The sequence below is a fragment of the Chionomys nivalis genome, chromosome 14, assembly GCF_950005125.1.
Source record: "Chionomys nivalis chromosome 14, mChiNiv1.1, whole genome shotgun sequence".
Lineage (NCBI taxonomy): Eukaryota > Metazoa > Chordata > Mammalia > Rodentia > Cricetidae > Chionomys > Chionomys nivalis.
Window position 1 is genome coordinate 17964591 of NC_080099.1, and position 20936 is coordinate 17985526.

Below are 20936 nucleotides of genomic sequence, written 5' to 3' on the forward strand. Positions count from 1 at the left end.
TAGTAGTCCAGCAAGCGAGCGCACATGAGCCATCCCTCCACTTGAGGAGTTCTTGGCAGGAGCCACCTTTTTTTTTTTCTTCGTACAGGCCAGAGGAAAATTCAAGCCAAAATCAAAAGTTACACCAAAGGAAACTTAATTTCTCATGAAGAAACAAAGAAGTGCAAAAACATGGGCCCTGATTTTTTTCCCCTAAGAACAAGTAGAAAGTTAACCATCGTCCCTTCAAGACTTCAATAAGGAGAGATCATCTCTAGAGACTCAAATTCTAATCTGAGCTGAACTTCCCCAGAGAAGGCTTTTCACTCACAACAAAAGAATTTACAGGAATTACAATGTTCAATGATACCCTGTAAACTCAAGAAAATCTATGGACTTACACCATAGTGTTCTATTCTTTATTGCAGTTCTTTAGTGTTGCTTCGTAAAACAAAAGCATTAATATCCCCATTTCACAGATAAGGAAATCAAGAGTTGACACTCTGATCAAGATTAAGCATACTTCTATCGCTTATATTGACTGTTAACTTGATAGGCTAACTGTAGAAATCAGCTTGGAGACAAATCCCCAGACACGCCCACGAATCTGCATTCGGTTAATGGAGCTGGGACTACACCCTAACCACCAACAGGACAAAAACAGATAAATAGGACGAGCATCTGTTGCTCTTTGCTTCCTGCTTGTGGATACAACGACCAGCGACCAGCGGCCTCGAGGCCCTGCAGCAGTGACTTCCCATCTTCAGACTGGAAGCCAAACCAACCCTTCCTCCCCTCAGTGGCCTTCCTCAGGTCCTGTGTCCTCACAAGGAGAAGAGTATTACTACAGACGGTGCATCCCTCAGGACCTCAAGCAGCAGTTCTCAACCTTCCAGGTGCTGCTACCCTTTTAATATAGTTCCTCAAGTTGGGGTGACCCCTAACCATAAAATTATTTTTGTTGCTACTTCATACCTGTAATTTTGCTACTGTTATGAGCTGTAATGCAAATATCTGCTATGCAGGACATCTGATATGCAAACCCTGGGAAGGGATCACTTGACCCCAAAAGGGCTCATGACTCCCTGGCCTGGAGTATACTACGTATGAGGCCTTATTTCCTGTTGCAGTACGGCCATTGGTAAACCAGATACACAGAAAGTTGACCACATTGCTGGTCCTTAGTTCCCTCAGGTTCAAGGCAGAATCTTGTCTCTATTTCTAGAAGGTACTTTTTTTTACCTTCTTTAGACTCCAAGCCTTTTACCAAATCTCAGCAAGAGCCCCATAAAGACGAATGTATTATTAGGTCAGCAGCTGAGAGAAGACTATGCCCACTGTGATGGTTCAAAACAACTTTTTATCAATCCTCCAGGAAAGGTTGGAAGTGAAAGTTTCAGATCATCTTAGAAGCTACACAAATCCCATTCCAATCAAAAGGCTTTTGCAGGTAAAAATTAAAAAAAAAAAGAAAGAAAGAAAGAAAGAAAGAAAGAAAGAAAGAAAGAAAGAAAGAAAGAGAAACTAAAAAACCTAGAAGTAAAGAAGAAACGCTGGCCAAATGTCTATCTATAGTTGGCCCAGTTTAAGTAAATTGAAGTACACTTGCCATGTATTGTTGTTTGGCCATTTGGCTAAAATTCTGTGTGGAAAAGACACAGAGTATAAGTAGTAAACATAAGGGAATGGGAGTCGCCAGCTCAGTGTCAAATACAGCAGAGTTCAGGCAGAAAAGCTACCAGTAGGGATGGAAAAGGATGCTTGACTATAACGAAAGGGTCAATGCCCCAGGAACACAGCGGTCATAGAGGCACGTGTGTCAGCAGGGGAACATGAGCCGACAGGCTATTAGATGGACACTTGGGTTTCTCCTAGACCTCAACTTCAGAGCCTGAATCTTCATAAAATCTCTTGACACTAGGGCATATGAAAGATGAAGGTCAGTGACGTGGAGTGACAACTGGTAGCAACGGAAAACAGGAGTTTTACCGCAGAATTGAGCTCAACACCAAACACTACGTCTGAGCAAACTGTTATTTTCAATGTGGCTCGAAGTTGCTGCCTGTGTGTGACGTTGGATAAGCTCCATCACTCTTTGGAAGAAAAGGTCTTACAAGGTACTGTGTGAGGATAACCTTTGTAAAGGGTACCCAGCTGAGTGCCAGGGACACGCAGAGTACTCCACAGATGTTGGCTATGAGTAGTTTGTCTTCGCTGGTGTGCTTTTAGACAGCGGGAAAGGACGGCACCCAGACTGAAATATCTGCTGTTAGAGAAAGCCTAGGTGGTTAAGAGCAGCATCACACGAGCCAGTAAGTAAAACACCAGGTGTGGAAGCTGGCTCACAAGCAGAAAGGCAAGTAGACAGTCGTTAGGAAGCCAAGAGAGAGGGCACCGTCTAGGAGGAGCTGTGGAGAGAGTGGCAACTTGTGCTAGAGACCCAACCAAAATAAAAGCAGAAGGCAGCTCCAGGGAAGCTGGCCCAAATAAGGAGAAGCAGTCTGAAATGGGATGGTGGCAGCTGACCCTGGCCTGCTTGTCTCTGTGGAGACCACAGGCAACAGGTGCACTCCTGAGACTCAGGCACCAAAGGTAAGGGCCCTACTTCCTTTACCTGTGCAGTCTAAACCTTCAGCATGGCTCACAATATTCTGTTTCCACCTTTCTCTGTCTGTGCTCTGTCCCTTTCCCTGTTCTTTGAGCCTTCTCTGCTGCTTCCTCCACAGTAATCATGGATGAAGACGGGTTACTATTAATTCTGCAGGATGGGGAAGTCCTCTAAACCAAGCAGAGAAGACAGGCAGATATGTAAGGGTGGAGAAATGTTCATTTGTGGGAGACTGGGAACTAGGTTTTGGCATGGAATTGTGAAAAGGTAAAAGGAACATGGCCTCCTTTAAAAAAAAATTACTAAACATTTTTTAAACAGAGATTAAAAGAGATTGCTTTTCCTTTATTTGAACAGAAGCTATGAAGAAATTGATGGATAGATAGATAGACAGACAGACAGATAGCTGATAAACAGACTGATGAACAGACAGATAGATGATAGACACATGCACAGACAGATAGATGATAGACAGGCAGACAGATGGACAGACAGATGATAGAAAGAGACAGAGACTGACAAAGTAAGTTTAAATCATTTCCATGTCTTTAAGGAACTCAGAATCTCATTTCTTTAATAACGATGTTAATGAGGTGTTGACCACATTTTATTGCCTATATCTCAGGAAAGGTTTTCTTGTCCTTGCCAAACCACAGGGCATTATTAAGAACCATGTACAGCAGGCTCCCTCAGCAAGTGACCAGCTCCTTCAGCAGCCCTACATCCCAGGACAAACTAGTGAAGGGCCAGATGAACTGAAGCCTTGGATAGATGCACACATGCGTATGGTACAAGCACACCTTTCCATTTACATGCGGCCTAGAAACTGCCATAGGCTTGTTAACAAAAGGGCCCCTGAGAGGCTCCTATACAAGTCCTGTGGCTCCAGGGAGTGGAGAGGAAGCAAACGTGCAGAGACTACATCTTACAAACTTCCTATCAAAATGTTTGCTTATAATAGCGCCACTCAGATATCACAGAAAATCAACCCCTCGTCCTCCAAAATAATATAAAATCCCCCAAATGTGATTGAGTCTATGCTATTTCCAGCACCTTTAACCCTGCAGAAGTGGTCTGGGAAGGAGAAGGCTGCGCTGCAGTGGAGCCAAGCACACTCTGGACAAACAGTGTCGGGTGTGTTGCTGTTAACACCAGGCAGTGGCTCTGTTATCAAGGCTGTCATGCTCCAGGTAGCCTCAGGGCCATGGCCTCCCCTCAGTAGGTAACAGCAGCAATGAGACATTGGGGCAGGAAAGGTTCCCAGATGAACTCTAGGTTAGGCAAGGTAGCAAGGCAGTACTGGTGGCTGTAGAAGTTAGGGAACCTGGAGGAAACCCCGATACTTGTCACAGTTATGGGGAGTGTAGAATGAACTTGTCTGTGAACACACGAGGCACAGCCCCAGGAAGTACACTATGGTACCTGAAAATATTTTATCCCAACAGTAAGGAGACTAAAACAGTCTCGTTAACAGAAACTTCCAGTCTCTGGGTCATCCCCTGCTGACACAGCACTTCATGCCCATCTGCCTCTGCTTAAGAATTTCTGCATTTTGGACCATGTAAGCCTATGCCAGCCCCTTAAACATTTCTTAGTTCAGGGAGGGAGAAGGTTTGGCTTCTTTTCCTTGTTACCCCCCATTAGGGTAGACACAGCAGTGCCCAACATAGTTTGGGAAAACACACCTTTAGTTTTTGACAGCCAGGACATCAGGGCATCATGCTCTCTGGGACAAGGCCCCAGTAAACTGGAATTCTCGTCTCCGCTCTGTACCCAGAGTACCTACTGATTTTTATTCCAGCCAAACTGAGGTGGGGCTTTTGCACACCATCCACTAGATACCAAGACCCCTCCAGACACAATGCAGACCTGAGATGGTACCCTTGTCAGCAAATACTTCACACTTTCAGTGACATCGCTTGAACTTCGGCACAGCCCATCAAGTGTTCCGATGTTCTGGGTACCTGGGTTATTATCAGGATAAAGAGGTTGTTCTTGGGGGGTCAGAATGCCAGGGACTAACTTGAATGGTTTAGTGGAAGTTATAAAAGATAGACTCAAAGGGCTCAGGGAGAGTCCCCAAACACTACCTGTCCATCAAGGGCAGCATCATGTCCTTCGTTCTTTCAGCAAGTGTTTGATAGTCATTTCTCCATTTTACTGTGGAGGACACTAAAGCTCTCCGACATCAAATCACTTGCTGAAGATAAAAGCAGCAGGAAGAAGAGGAGTCAGGCCTCGAGATGCAGACCTGCTAATTCCCAGGCCTTTTTACTCCCTAATGCAATGCTGTTCCCCACAGGAATGGGATTCAGTGAATCTAGACCAGAGTGCACAGGTGTCTGAGCGTGTGTGTATGTGTGTGTGTGTGCGCGTGCGCGCTCACTCACATCCATGCAAAAAGACACACACTCCTGACCAATCCTGGGGATTGTATGTAAGCTCTCTCTCACAGGCCCTGCGAGAATAAGCAGCTATAACTAGGTCATTCTTAATTTAGAACTGGGATAAAATAGACATGACACACGCCAGCTTAATTGGCATTTTAATTCTTTTTCGATAAAGTCGCATAAAATTGAAGAAACTAAGATTAAAACTGTGGGCTTAGCTCTGATCTGGAGGGGAATGTGGCCCTGCTTTAAGCCACAGCTCCTTTGGTGGGGGCTGCAGCAGAAGTCACATGGCCCAGTTACTGTTGCTTCCCGTAGCATGAGCATGTCTGAGAGCGGTGGGGAGGGGCACAGTCAGCAAGAATCAGTGGCTATTGTTTCAAGCCCCTAAGCTTCAGTGAGGTTTGTTACATAGTATGACCGAGGTATTAGCTGATGGCTACAGGCTCACTTTTCCAGTCATAGCAGGACTGGGAGAATTAAGGCTTTCCTTAGACTCTGTACAGAAAGACAGACAAACTACTTGGCTTACCTTTTTTGATTTTCTTTCTTCAAAGTCCCAGATGAAAAGATCTGGCTCTACTTAAAACTAGCCTTTTCCTGAGCAGGGTGTAAGGGTCTTTCGATTTGGTACTAACAAGTCTAGTACTCACTAGACCTACCTCAAATCAGTGGCAATTCTCCTGCCCCAGTCTCTCAAGTGCTAAGGTTACAAGTATGTACATCCATGCCTGGCTTAATTAACTTTACCTTTTAAAGATGATAACAATAAAGTCCTTTCATTTAGAGAAAAAAAACATAGAATGTAAACGAAACATACAAATGCAATAAATGGGACATGTCAAAGCAAAGGAAGTGTGTATTGTCAAAGGAAAACTTCAAACAAGCAAGCATCAGTTGTCCGAAGACCCTTCAGTTCTCCATATTAAGTACTGAAGACACAGTGATGACTTCAAAGTCTCCAGGGTGCTCCGAGGCTCACTCCTAATCCTAGAGAAAAAGAAGGGAGTTGGGGGCACCCTGCATTAGCACCTGTGAGAAGCTACCCCTTTGTGGTCGACACAGTCGGGCTTCTAGGGTCCTGCTCCAGAGAATGGCATGAAGAAGCTGCCGCGGGGCTATTGTCCTGGGTGAGACAGTCCAGTGAGAATCCCACACTGGGCCAAAGCAGAGGATGTGGTGACCAGGGAGGACCCCATGGACCCTGATGAAATGGAGAAGAAGACACAATGCAAAGGGAAGGAGTCTATAGAGGAGACAGTTGCTCCAACAAGAGGGAAAATACCATGCAGACTGAGGAACCTGTAGGAGTCTGTTCCCAGGGAGTGACTGAAGAACTTGTTTTTTCTTGCTACAACATAACAAGACACCACAAACTCAGGCCACCCCTACCTGTCATCTCCAGGTCCCTAAGTTAGAGCTACAACATAGATTGGCTTGGTTAATGCTCAGCGCCCCATGTGGGTAAAATCCAGGTTTTTGTCTGGTTGTGTTTTCCTCTAGGGTTGAGAATTGAGAAATTCTCTTGGCTATACACTGACCCCTTGCTGTTAAGTGCTTTCTTGCTATGTGTTCAATTCTTATCACAACACAGTAGAACTTTCTTCAAGGTCAGCATGGCCAACAATATCTACAGATTGCTGCTTATGGCCTTGAAGATGCATCGGATTAAGTGAGAACTACCCAGACAATCTCTCATTAGATCACATGACAAGAAGCCAAAAAGACAGCTGCAAATGCTTTCATCTTTGCCTCCTGAAGCAATCTATAACAGAAGGGGAACTGGCATACAGTGGCCCAAGACCCCTTTCACTGTAAAGACAGAGGACTGGCCAAGGTATGCACACAAGACAGTAGAAACCATCTTCCAAATATGCCCAGAACTTCACAAAGACACCAAAAAGAGTAAACATGGAGGAAATTCCTATTACAATGGAAGATTAGAGGCTCTTTTGCTATGGTACAGTCGAGAAAAGCAATGGCCAGGATAATAAATAACTGGCCTAGCTACTACAAGGACAACCCAGATTAAAGATTCTCCAAGAACCAGGCAAGAGCAGCCTCAAAGCCAGTGCCTACACACATCATGTGACCCACGTTAAGATCCTTCCACCAACACTGGTGTATGAGAACTACCCAATCCCCAACAATAGAACTGGCCTTCTGGGACACTGGATGGAGACCATGGAAGCAGACGCCAGAGAAGCATCTGGAACCCCGGTGAGACAAACATTCCTGGGCAAAACCAATAATTCAGGTGTGGTCACATCACTACCTCAGATTTACAAGCTCGAGTAGAGGGAAGTGTGACCATCGAGGACGCATGGCAATTTCCCTAAAAACAACAGTCCCCGCTGAAGGCTGGGGAAAATCCAAGAAGAACTGAATACCAGCAACTGAGCAGAATTCTCAACTCAAAAGGTGATGTTTAATCTCCACCGGACCTCTGGATTCCCACAGACCTGGTGTTGCGGGTTCAAGCGTGACCACCGCCAGCACAGAACGCTGCATGAGGCTTCACAGCGGCAGAGGAGGTAGTCCTCAAGCCCTGTTCCTTCCCCCAGGGAAACAATACTGATCAATGATAGGGCTTATACCTATTTCATCTCCACCTCACTGTCCTGGAATTTATATCTATTTCATCTTTACTTCACTGTCCTCTATTTTTAAAATCTTCATTCTTGTACAAGTATCACTAAATGGTCTTGCCTTCATTTTTACATTCCTTGGTTAGATTGCACTTTCTGATCCTCAGGCAAGCTTTATTTACTAAAATACAAATGAAATGCCACCATTTCAGCGCCCATTTCTGCTCTTCCCAGACACAACCCATACGTTTTCTCTCTCAGTCCCAACTCATTTCCTCACATTCTTGTCGATCCCCTTCTCTTCTTACATATATATATATATATATATATATATATATATATATAATATATATATATAATTTTATTTTATATTTTTACATACCAATCCCATTTCTCTTCTTACATATATATAATTTTATTTTATATTTTACATACCAATCCCAGTTCTCCCTCCCTCCCCTCCTGCTCCCCCCACCTCCCCCTTCCCCCATCGGCCCCCATCTGCTCCTCAGCGCAATTAAGTCCTCAGGACCACTCCGTGTAGACATTCTGACCTCCAAGGATCAGGCGGAATGGCACGTAAAGGCATATCAAATTCATGTGTGGGATACATGTAATGTTATACAAATAAAAAGAGTTGCTTTGTTGCAGCTCTTCTATACTCTTTTAGGATGATGTCCATTTTCAAGGAGCTACCGAGGCAGTGGGGAAAGAGGTCCTTTTGTTCGTGGTAAGAGCATGGACCAAAAGCCCAGCCTGGCACCAACCACCGCTAACAGAAGACAAGAACAGTAAAGTGTTTGCCACGTTTTAAACAGGAAGCAGACTGGACTGTTTTTCCTGATTCAATATGCTGCTCCAGGAAATAAACAGAGCAACCAAACAGCCAGCACATGACCTTGTTAGGCACACTCTAAGAATCCTCAGAAAGCAGGAGCTTCGGGGGAAGTGCTCCAGCCGAACCCTTGCAGGAAGCAATGCTATTATCTCATCTGTGCACGTGGGACCTCTGCACTGCAAGTTCAGTTACTTGCCCAGGAAAACAAAAACAAGCGTCGGCACTGCTTACTCAGCAGCTCTAAAGAAAACATGGGTGGCCACAAGATTTTGATTCATTTATGTGCAGTAATGACCGTCACTATTATCATTTTAGAATTAATTTTTCCCATAGTTCTCAATCTACGACACTTCTCAGATATAAGGTAAATTTTAGATGCTAAAAAACCCAGAGCAAGTAAGCAACAAAGATGACATAAAATGCACATGGTCCCTCATCGTGTGTCCACTGAATGGACCCCCCCCCCCCCCGGGCAATGATGGTTTTCAAATCAAAGGCAGCAGCTGCCCTCTCCTTCCTTCCTTAACACGTAACTATACCATAAAAATGTGAACTCAGATGGCTCAGTAGGCAAAGGTGGCTGCTGCCAAGCCTGCTGACCTCAGTTCATCCCTGGGCTATTCATGCTAGGAGAGAACCTATGATGAAGGGTAACTGTTCTCCTGTGGTTTTCAGACCACTCCCATTGGCAGACTCTAGACAGCACAAGTTCTCACAGAGGGTACATAGACAGAGGTTGCCACAATCTGAAAACTGTCCTGGTACATTCTATTGTACCCCATCTGTAATGACAGCAAACACCCAGAGCTCTTAATGAATCTAGAAAATCTTCAGCAATAGGACAATTTTTTTTTACACCTGGATCAAATCACAAACTAGTCCAATTATATAAATACACTTAACAAGAATATAATTAATCTTTTCAACCAACTTTTATAAACAATATTCATAGTTAAGACCAAGAACGGTATCATTTAGAATATTCCTGCTGGTTAAGTAACAACAGCAATGCTAGCGTCTAAAATGTCCAGCATCGCTGTCTACATGAGCAGCACCCAAGGTAGGGTTAAGTGGGAAAAGGAAAGATGGCTGGTGGCAGGAGAGAGGACAACACGTTTGGGTAAATGACAGCACCTGTGAGATGTGGGTGGGGCTGAGCACGTCACTTCTCCTCAAATTAACTTTCTCCTCACACTCAAATTTATAGACTCACGTGCCAGAATATTTTTCAGTCTGAACATTTTATTATTATTATTAACAAGGCCTTTTGCTAAAAAGATCCTACAACTGTACAACTACAGAGACTGTCATCGACCACAGGTATTCTAACTTCCTCTGGCATTAATTCAGTAATCTCATGTGGATAATAAGTCTTCAAGAAGATGAACACAAATGACAACTCCAAGAAGTACACGGGGGTATGTAAACATTTTCCACAGCAAGACCCCACCGTATTCTTTGACAGAGACCTTCTCTGGCATCTGAGTCTCAAGCAAAGTTATAGAAGTGTATTTTTGAGTCTTTCTTTTGGCTGACGGAAGAATAGCTGACGTTAGTATGGAAGAATCATCCTAAAGAATAGTTGAGCGCAGACTTCCTGTGTGGACAGGGAGCGGCTGAGGTTATACACACAGTGTCCTCCCACTCTGTCTGGGTACGGAGCATCCTCTACCATTGTCTCCTGATGTCTCAAATGATACATGGCAGACAGTGTAGAAAAACTTGGACTAGTGCTATGAAGGGTGTGGTTATTCTTTTCTGTCTCACTGCTGCTTGAGGCCCATGTCTCTCTTGGGTGACAGAAAACCAACTAGGTTCTTTCCCGATGATACTGCAAGAAAGTGTTTAGCATACTTAGCAAGCCATTCCCAGTCAAATGAATATAATGTCAACTCATGCCCATGAATTCTTCTGAGGATCACCAGTCATGTAGCTTACACCCAAGTCTCCACTGACTACATTACCAGAAAAGAGCTGTAAACTCTGTAGCCGATAGAGGATATGTATGGGCCGTGAGCATTTATTCTTTGCAAACACACAGACACGCACTTCCCTGGTGTTCCCCATGTGGATTAATTATTTAAAGGCAATGGAGCTAGTGCAGATTTTACCTAGCAAATCCCAAGTCTGTTTCAATGGCCAATCTTTCATAGGTAGCAGCGCCTATTCTAAACAATAAGTACTGAGCTATAAAACATCCTTAGAAAAAATTGGAACTAACAAAATTGAAAAATGTGTCTGTTTGAGCTGTCAAAGCGGTAGTTTTGAATGTGTGCCAGGATAAAGTGAAGTACAGTAATTAAAAAAATAGTTCCTTTCTGCTAGTGTAGAAAACGTTTTTCCTATCAGAAAAGGTAAATCCATTTGTGGAAGTTAATCAAAAGAAAGAAAATATGTGGCAAATGAGAAAGACCCCAGCCCCGCCTCCCCCAGGACACCAGGAAGAATGCCGCATGTACCAACTTCCCTTGCTTCTGAAAGCAGGGAGAGGATGCGCTCTGTCTGACAACACATAAAGAGCATTCCCAGAGCGCCCCTCTCCTGGAAGCATCTTGAGTGCTAGGTAAAATAAACAATCTCTAAACGGAAAGAACAAGAAACACTAAGAAAGCAAAAGCCAGATGAAAGTAGAAACTCAGAAGTGGGCACTCAGAGTTCTCACTTTCAAAGTATTTGCTGAAGCAGTGAACTTGAATTGCAGCACTAATGTATACTGTAGTTCCCAGGACAGGAGCAAAGGCCCAAGGCCTTTCTGTTGTGCAGGAAGCGGCACTGCTACTGCCTAAGGCTTGGTCTGCAAGAGTTATCTTCAGTGCAACTAGAAAATAGAAATAACCGTGGCCTTATCCCTACTACCCAGTGGCCCACAGCGAAAAGCACTATTCCTGAAGCAATGGGCAAACCATCTCCACTCTTGGGAATGTATATCCAAATGCCTGTCCCTAGGCAGATTTCTAACCTAAAAGCATACTTTCGGTCAGTCAAATACACCCGAGCCAGTACAGCCAATATAGAAAATGGCCAAGTGGAGGCCGCTTCAGTTCTGCATATACCCACTGAAGGAGGAAGTCCTCCAATGCAGGTCTATGGAAAGTAAGCTCACACTTAAAAATAATTAACAGATATCTTGAGTTGAGATCCAGTAGGATCATAGAAAGTTAAATAAGACTTTAGAAAACTTCAGATATGAAAATATCTGATGCAGATGATAAAATTAAATAATTTACCAAAGGAACAGGATTGGAAATTTCCCATGAAGAATAGCTGATCGTACGGTTAGAACTGAGGAGATGCAGCAGAGATAATATTTAAAGAGGGAATGGCTGAGAAGTCACTGGAACTGATAAAATATGCCAATATTAAAGAGGGAATGGCTGAGATATCGCAGGAACTGATAAAATATGCCAATTTCCAGAGTAGAAATTTCACAAAATACCAGAAAGAAATCACGAGAGGAAGTGAAGAAGAACAAATCTATGTCAGCACATACAGAGAAAACGGAGTGGAGTAAGAACCTTAAAAGCTGATACAAAACTTCCCAGGGCTACACTCACAGGGGAATTCAGGCATTCACTAGAGCCCCTCCCCCAACACAGGGACTCACACCTAAGGGTGATGTAGAAGACATGGAAATGTTAGAGGAAATGGCACTAGGAGACTGTGTAACCCTCAAGCAACGTGGGAACACTCTCCCAAACAAAGCTCCCATTGCTTCTTCATGGGACTCCGTGGAGGAAAACCAGATTCCTTATTTTACATACACGACTAGGCAGAGGCCCCTCTAAGAGAATTATCCAATTAGCAAAGTTACTTTCTGTACTTAGCTTAGTGCTCAGTAAGGCCACCTTGTCTCTGGAAAACATTTAAGTCAGCCTCAACTTACCAGCCAAGGTTCAGGTACAAGTCAGGCTTACCCTGGAATTCTTCCTTGCCGGTGTGCAGTGAGCAAAAGAACAGCTTGCACTTTCTGTAAGTGGCCTGAGGCGACCTGTGAAGATGGTTTGTAACTCTCTTGACCCAGAAAACCCTACACAATTGTGCAAACCAACAGGTTCAAATCTTCATGTTCACTCGAAGAACAGTGTGAAACTGCCCAGGCCACCAAAAGTATATGCATGTCAGGGAAACCATGCCTTGGAGAGGTGTCACTTTAAAGAAACCATGTTTGTGGTTCCACTCCAGCAGTATGATGGAGTCGGTAGGTGCACCCATGTCAAATGGTAGGACTAGACACAGGGTCAGTGGCCAAAAATATAGTACTTTTTGCTGCACGTGCTTAAAAATATAGGGAGGAATGTTGGGCCAAAGATGTAGATTCTCTAGTCATTGAACACATCCAGGTGAACCAAGCACCTAAGATGAGCTGACGAATTTACAGAGCTCATGGCTGGATTAGCCTGTGCGTGAGCTCCCCCTGCCACATCGAGATGATCCTCACTGAAAAGGAACAGATTGTTCCAAAGCCAGAAGAGGAGGTTGTGCAGAAGAAAAAGATAGCCTAGAAGAAACTGAAGAAACTAAAATGAGGGGGCCAGGAATAAATTCAACATAAAATAAAAGCAGATAAAAGTAAGGGAAAGAAAAGGAGGAGGAGGGAAGGAAGAACGGAAGGAAGGAAGAATGGGAAGAAGGAAGAAAGGAAAGAGAGCAAGAAAAGAAAGAAGTATGGCTTGTTGGAGTCAATTTTCTCCTTCTATCACATGGGTTCCTCTTTCCACCACTGAATATTGAGCAATGAACTCTGGTCATCAGGCTTGATGGCAAGCACCTTACCAACTAAGCCATCTTGCAGACCCCACTGTCTGACTTTCTAAGACATATCTTGATGGCTTCCGGGATTTCTTCAGCTAGAACAAATTCTGAACCGAGTCTAGGTTGGAAGCATGGCAAAGCATCAATATCGTAGGCTATGGTCTTATTCTGTTGGAGTTCTGTTGCTATCCACCTTTGTTAAGGGCACAGAAGACAAAATGAATAGATTTGGTTGTAGTCTGTCATGAGCAATAGAATTGTGAATTTCTGGTAAAATTTTCCAGACACCAAGCTGGTGTTGAAACAAAACGCAGTTATCATTGTTGGACAATGCTCCATGGGTACCTTACTTTTGTACATCTTTTGTACTATAATTGTAAAATGTTTGCTTGGTATGTATGTGCATATGTGTTTGTGTGTATATGTGCATGCCCATGTGCATATGTGTACAGACACACACACACGCCACAGCCCATGTCTAGGAGTTAGAGAACAACTTGCAGGAGTTAGTTCTCTCCTAACACATGGGTCTCAAGAATAGAGTTCAAGTCACCAAGCTTTGCCAGCAACTGCCCTTGTTTGCTGAGCCATCTGGCCAGTTCCCACCTCCCCTCTCCTTTCTTCTTAGAATCTGGAACCCAGACTGACCTGAAATTCACTATGCAGCCCAGCCAGCCTAGTGTTGTACTAATGACAATCCTTCTAGTTCGGCTTCCTGACTGTTAGGGCTATAAGTATTTCATAATACCTGGCTCTGCACATCTTCAAGAAGAGACTGCACTTCCTTCCCCTTTGTTCAGGATTATTGCTGTCTCCCTCTGGAGCAAAAACGTAATTTGCTTACTTCATCGTAAGACAATATACCTTCGAGCGCAAAGGACAGACATACTTACTGGTTAAACCTTTACAGATTTCTGTTCCATAAGCATTAGGTTCCCTCCTAGAATGTAATCCACAAGTATTCATTTGGACCCATCTGCACCCAGTTGGAACTCTAAGGCAAGGAGAATCTGAATCCAATCCAGGAGTCTCAGATGTTCTTCCAACATCGTAAAACTATGACAGGCTAAATTCTTAGCTTGCAAGGAGGGTAAAATTCCAGACACTTCACCACAGTCCTTGACACAAACAACCTAAGAGAAATGGGCTAGAAAAAACTTGAAGCAATTCCCACAATAAAACAATGTTCCATTCACTGCTTGGAAGAGTCTTCAAATTGGGCTCATCTAAGTGAAATGCTGACATGAACCTCAGTGGAGACATCAGCAGGTACAGTGGTTCAGGGTGGCCGTGGGAGCCATCACGAAGCTCATTTCTGAGTTGGATATCAGTCTGCAACACTCAAGTCTGTGATTTGGAGATGAGCTGAGATAAAAGACCCCATATTTCTTCAAATAGATTATGTAAAGAAACACACTTTAAATTTGAACAGAGCCTTAAGGCCGTGTAACCAATAGCAATCAGTTAGAGATGCTTTGGCCATTTAATAGGAAACCTTGTTATTTCCTTGATTCTATTTGAGAACCTAGAATCTTGTCTTGTCTGTCTGCCAAGCCCACATAACTTAGATATCTTTTATTTGTCAACTTGACACAAACTAGAGTCATCAGAGAGAAAGGAGTCTCAGCTAAGGAAATGCCTCCTTAAGATCCAGCTGTAAGGCATTTTCTCAATTAGTGATCAATGGGGGAGGACTGAACCCATGGTGGGTGGTGCCGTCCCTGGGCTGGTGGTCCTAGGTTCTATAAGAAAGCAGGCTGAGCAACCATGTGAGCAAGGCAGTAAGCAGCTCCCCTCCACAGCCTTTGTAGCAGCTCCTGCCTCTGGGATCCTTCCCTGTTTGAGTTCCTATCCTGACTTCCTTCAGTGATGAAAAGAAATGCCAAAGTGTAAGCCAAATCCAAATAAACCCTTTCCTCCCCAGCTTTCCTTTTAGTCATGGTGTTTCATTGCAGCAACAGAAACCCTAAGACAAATGGGTTATTTAATCTGCATCTATCTGTGATCACGCCCTGTGACCTTTCCTGTCTTGTCTACTTTTCTCATCACTTTGATCAATTCTTGACTTAAGCAACTTGAGGGAGGAGAGGCTTCTTGTGGCTCGTGGTTTCGAGGGATACAGTCCATCATGGCAGAAAGGACGTGATGAAAGTGGTTCTCGGTTTCTACAGATGGGGAGACTAGAATCCAACCCACACACTTCACATCTCGGTGGGGAAGAAAGCAAAGGAAACAGAAGTGGGAGCAATCCCAGGCCACTCGCCACAAAGGCCTGCTACTCAGCTCTATCAGGCCCCACAACCTAACAAAAAAGCACCACTAGCTGGGGACCAAATGTGGGATGGGTAATTTTCGACAAGTGACCCCAGTAGGTTTATGGCCACCCCTCTAACTTTAGGAGTCCCCTAATTGTAAGACTACTAACACTGTTGAGAAGTCCTGAGTCTCTACTGAGACTTAAGGTAGCAAACTCTAAGCCACTCAACCCCTGTGGGTAAAAAACAAAAACAAAAAACCAAGCAAGGTCCCCATATACGATGACACAGAATAAACACTCCCTCTCCATAAGATCAAATCTAATAAGATATAAAACAAGCATTAAATAAACTTTGCACCCCATGTCCAGCATCTGGAGTTCAGATGGTGGCATCATCACGTGCATCCTACCAGGCTAACTGCAGTACGGCCCTGTTACTTGCACCACTATGCACCAAATCTTGAGCCGTCTCCAGCTGAAGCCAGCAACTTAGCTCAGCAGATGTTGAAGAACCGTTGGCTTAGGTTCACCTTCAAAGCTCCAAACACACCTAGGAGCTCCAGGAGAGAAATCTAATCTTGCTACACATTCCCTGGCCTCAACAGCTTTTTTTTTTTTTTTCTGGAACCTTGGCACATGGCCCCAAATACGCATTCTGGATGTGTACAAAAACAAAACAAACTAATAAAAACACCACATGAACAATGTCAGGTTCAGCTGGCAGCCTGCAAGGGCTCTGAATACCTACCAGAACCAAATGGGGTACCTACTTCCCTAGGTGGTCTTGGTCCAGGATGCCCTGGAGGCTCCATCTTCTCAGGTACACTCTTAAAAAAAAAGTTCTCAGTAGCTTTCACTTTTATACCCTGGAGCCTTAAGCGAGTGAGGCACTGCCCAGAAGGCATCATTCATGCGGTCCCAATATAAAGATCTCCATTTCTCTCTATTTTAATATCATACTTTAACTGAGAATTGCACACAATATATTCTGATTATAGTCACCCTAACTCCTGGATCTAATGTACCCATACCTTCCCATATACCCAACTTCCTGCCTGCCCTCTTTTTATTATTTTAATTTATACCTCACTGACCACAATTGTGTTAACCGTGCTAACCTCCGTAGCAATCACTGCCATCTTGTCCTCGCCTGCGTTTCTCACAGCTTCAACCCCACCCATGCCCCTTTCCTCACCAACACAGTCTTCACATTTTTTTCCACTCCATATTTGTCTTGGAATTCTCATTGTAAACCAAACTAAAGGCAGCCAGCCAACCTGGATGTTGTATGGAATTTCTTCTACCAAATATACTAGCCTGTTATCCTTTCAACCCTCAAACAGTCAGGAAACGCCCACAACAGCCAGTGTAGTTACCATGAGGTAGCATGAACGACCTCTCACCCAATTCCTGCCAGTCCTCTTTGGCATCTGAAACCTGGTAAGGCACAGCCTCCACTGTCCCACCTATCCTCATCCTCTTGGTCCACACTCCCAACAGAATGTCCCATTACACGCTGCTTACTATACACTATAAGTTACAATAAGAAACCCCTCCTAGGTGGGTGGTCCTTGGACCTCCCACAGGGCAGAGAAACCTGCTTGCTCTTTGGGCTGAGGAGGAAGGAAGACTTGATTGGGGGAGGGGGAGGGAATGGGAGGTGGTGGCGGGGAAGAGGCAGAAATCTTTAATAATTAAATTAATTAATTAATAAAAAAAATCAGCAAGAAAAATAAAAAAAAAAAAAAAAAGAAACCCCTCCTATTCCTCCACAATCCAGTTCTGAAAGCTCATGAACCAAATGATCAGGTTTATCACACCAAGGACCTCACTTCTGGGCACTGCTTTTTGTGCCGGCTACTTTTTTGAGTACTGTGAGTTGTAACTAAGGACCTCAGAAGAAGAAAGATTTATTCTTGGCTCCTGGTGTCAGGGGGAGAGAGTCCACCATGGAGGGGACAAATGGCAGCTGGGGCTGCTTCCTGTTGCGTTGGGATGTAAATCCTCACATCATGGCAGATCAGGAACGAGGAAGAACGACAGCAGAGGCAGAGAAAATGGAACAAGGAGGAGGACATGGCTATCACTCAGAGGCCAAGAGACGGTGAGAGGAAAGGGTTTTCCCAGGGTAGTGCATAAAGCGGGCCAAAAGAATTCTACTTATTAGCGTTTGCAGTGATTTATGCTGCCAAATCTATTTTCAAGTAAATATGACACCCAAAACATTAAAAGCAAATGGGAATGTAACTAATAACACCCAAGATGATATTTAAACCTAATTATTTCACAACCTCAAAACAGCTGGAAAATCTCAAAGTAAATCAATGCTGAAGACACTTCCAGTTAACTACAAGTGGGAAGAGACAAAAGTCTATGGGAAAAAAAACAATCTCCAATTTTCTCAAATGAAATGCAGCCATCATTCATGTTCAAGGAAGAATTAATCACACTGATTTAACACAGGACTACAAATCAGATAAAATTTGCCGATATACCTAAAGAAGTATTAATCTAGCACGTGAGGAACAAGTGCAGTGAGGCTGTTAGGAATAGAAGATACATTGAAAAAGAACCCGGTGCTGTGAGTCCCCCAATCTTTCCAGCCCCAGACGCTCACAACAGACTCTACAAAATCCACATGGGATGTTCTTTGCGGGTAGAAGTGACAGTTACAGATATCAGAAGCAAAGCTGTGGATGAGCAACTTTAGTCACATGGGGACCTATAAAGATAATTCACATACCATATTCTGATAGAATTTCTTTAATGAGGGTGGGTTTTGCCAGTAAAGATGTACATGAGGAATTTAAAAATTGGTATAAATATGAAAACAGAAAGGGGGCCAGCTAGGAAGAGGAAGGGAATAAATGGGAGAGAGAAGAGAGAAGGGGAGTAACAAGGATGATAGGGATAATTTTACATGTGTATGAAGTTATCATAATGAAACCCACTATTATTTATAATATACATTAGTAAAAATATTTTGGTGGCATAGCTACAGTCACCTTTGCTTGTTAACCCTCTATGTACACAGGTCCAGTTCAAGACATAACCACTAAAGAGAACTAAGACAGAAATTTTATTAATAATAAAATTATGACTTGACTTCTAATTAAATCTTTCTCCAATCCCAGACAAACTAAGCAATACAAGCGTACACTGTTATAAGCTTAATTTCTATGCACAAACTAATAGCTTCAAATATGAAAGTCATGGCAACACGCACAATCTTATTTTACAAATCCCTTGTAGTCTATAGGAATTCTTTTGCTAGAACTAATAACACTAAAAAGACAGAATTCTTGGGGGTGCATTTTTATGCTTCAGGGGAACTAATTTGAGCCAAAAAAGTGGAAACTATACTTTTCTCTTTAAGCCTAAAGGCATTTATTCTTCAGAGGGGTTAATGAGAGAAAAGCCGTTGCTACAGCAGATGCACACATGGGTCAAGAGCAAGCATCACTTTTGTTGTCCCAGTCAGTCTTTGAGGAAAATACTTCCCCATCAGAAAGAGATTGCAGGACTCACAGCATATATCCACTCTCCTCAGAATTTCCAAAGAACATTCCCATTTTGTAGCAAAGGCTAACCTGTAAGAATTCGTGAGCCTGTTTTACAGGATTAAAAAGCATGATGGGAAACAGGCCTCTGGGCTTGCTCAATTTCCTCCTCGACCTTCGACTGGCAGCCCTCAGATCCCGATGGCAAAGACACACACACCTGAGCATATCCTGGGAAACCTAATCCAAGCTCAAAGGTTTGGCTCCCTCCAATCACTTCCAGTTTCCTAACCTCGTTGTGTTAGTTTTTCTCTGGAAAACCTGAATTGAGTTTCTTTTCCCCCAAGCAAATGGGCAGCTCAGCTCACCACCAGCTTGGCACCGTTTCCTGTTGTTGGTTTGTACGTTGCGCGCTTATTCCCCCATTCACGCCACATTAGTTCGGTCATCGTCTGTGACTCTACTTCCCTTTTGTCCTGCAGGTGCTGCATCTCTGCACCTGGTCTCTGGAGTGGAGATGGTGAGTCCATCACCAGCACTGGGGTGTCAGTAGCCCCTCACAAGATCATGAGAGGGTCCGTCTGCATCAGGAAAGGAGCCCAGGAACCTTAGTCCTTCATTCTATCTTCAGTGCAATAGTTGTCTTTATGACCGTCTCTCTGAAGTACCCCCATACCGTACAAACAAATGTGGCGGAGCAAATGAATGTAGACAGATTATATAGATATATACAGCTTTAATAAGGAAATAGACTTACAGGACCACAGGTTCCCGCGGCGGAGCAAAAGACAAAAAAGGGCTGCTGGGCTCACGCCCGGCAGATTTATCCGTAAACATTAGCCCGAGGCGAACACGCCCCCAATGGGTGGGGCTATGTCCCTACATCTCCCCCTTTTGTCTAAATAAGATAGAACCAAACCAAATACAACTATATACAATAATAACAAATAATAAATATAACAAACAATATTGAGAACAAAACTTTTGTTAAACATTTTATCTCAAGGAGTCTAAATAACATAGAGAGTAACTACAATTATATAATCTTTAACTCCGTCAAAGATCTGAGAAGGGAATAAAGATTACTTAACAATCGAGAGATATCCAAAATGTGTAACAATTGACAGAGACAACTGACTACCTGGGCAATCACCCAAAGTCTCGTTTGCAATGTTGAGTCAACCAACTTTGGCTAAGGCCTAACATAACTGGCATACCATTATTAAAGGCAAGGAACTTTCTTAGGACTATCCTACCCTGTCTTGGCAAGATAAGACAATCCTGTTTTATCCACTTAGGGATATTTTGTATCTTTGTCAGAAGTTGAGGTATGGGCTTTTTTTAACCCAAAGGCCAGTTCTGTCAAGAAGACAAACTCCCAGTGGAGTGTCTCTGGTGCTCAACGTTCTCTCGGGAGTAGAGTGGTGTTGCCAGGAGTAATTGTGTCTCTTTGGCATAGAAATTTTAGGTTAGATTAAAGGCCATTTTTTACAGCTCTTTGAAGAGGCTGAAGATCATACTATCTATACTAAATATAATCTCTATGTAACTAAAAGACCTGATAAACTTAAAAATAAATATGACAAACATATAATTTTCAATACCTATCTAACTTTGAAGACTAAAAGAATAAACAACTGTGCAATATATGAAGACAATGATCTTTAACTGTAAACAATGTCATAGTATCAGAGGTAGAAATGTACAATGTAATATGGTAGAAGTATCAATACAATATAGACAAAGTTATAAGCATACTCATACAAAAATAGAGGTAGGAACACTCACATTTAATATTTAACATATCAGTATACAAGAAACAGTACCAGTACAATTTTCTATAAACAGTAATTCACAAATACCAATCATCCCAAAAAACCAGTTAATCCCCCTTGGTTAAGAAACCTTGTGAAGGTTATCTGGCCTCTCACAGATGAGAAACTAAGGCCTGAAGAGGTTTAGTGACGTGCAGAAAGTCTTTCCACTCCTTACGGTGGAGTTTTAACCAGAAATCCCAGGGTTCA

The 20936-nt window shown here is 43.2% G+C and overlaps 1 protein-coding gene and 1 pseudogene across 6 annotated transcripts in view; one reads left to right on the forward strand and one right to left on the reverse strand.

The window, feature by feature from the left end:
• The window catches only part of Ldlrad4 (low density lipoprotein receptor class A domain containing 4), a 310292-nt gene that overhangs the window by 73077 nt on the left and 216279 nt on the right, over positions 1–20936 (reverse strand). The window lies entirely within an intron of this gene.
• LOC130886581 (60S ribosomal protein L17-like) lies at positions 12400–12955 on the forward strand (annotated as a pseudogene).